The following is a 720-nucleotide window of genomic DNA, read 5'->3' as shown; positions in this document are numbered from 1 at the left end:
CCAATCGATCAATCAGTCAATCACTAAACACATAAAAAATCTATAAATAAATCTAAAGATGCATCAATCGATCAATAAACACATAAACAAACAAATATGCAAATTCATAAACACCCCAATCAATCAATCAGTCAATCAATAAACACATAAAAAATCTATAAATAAATCTAAAGACGCATCAATCGATCAATAAACACATAAACAAATATGCAAATTCATAAACACCCCAATCAATCAATCAGTCAATCACTAAACACATAAAAAATCTATAAATAAATCTAAAGACGCATCAATTGATCAATAAACACATAAACAAATATGCAAATTCGTAACCACACCAATCAATCAATCAATCACCGAAAAAACCCCAAAAATATAGAAATTAATATCGAGACACATCGATCGATCGATCAATCAACACATCAAACCCCAAACTCCAGAAGTAAATATAAAGACGCGTCGATCAATCGATCGATCGATCAATCAATCGAAACATGAAACCAACAAATGGAGAAATAAATGCAAAGATGCATCGATCGATCCATCAATCCATCAATCAATCGATCGATCAATCAAAACATGAAACCAACAAATGGAGAAATAAATGCAAAGACACATCGATCGATCCATCAATCAATCGATCAATCAATCAATCAATCAAAACATGAAACCAACAAATGGAGAAATAAATGCAAAGACGCATCGATCGATCCATCAATC

The sequence above is a fragment of the Varanus komodoensis genome, unplaced genomic scaffold (genome assembly GCF_004798865.1).
Source record: "Varanus komodoensis strain SLA01 unplaced genomic scaffold, ASM479886v1 scaffold355, whole genome shotgun sequence".
NCBI lineage: Eukaryota > Metazoa > Chordata > Lepidosauria > Squamata > Varanidae > Varanus > Varanus komodoensis.
The sequence above is the reverse complement of the archived record's forward strand: the minus strand, read 5'-3'. Positions refer to the sequence as shown.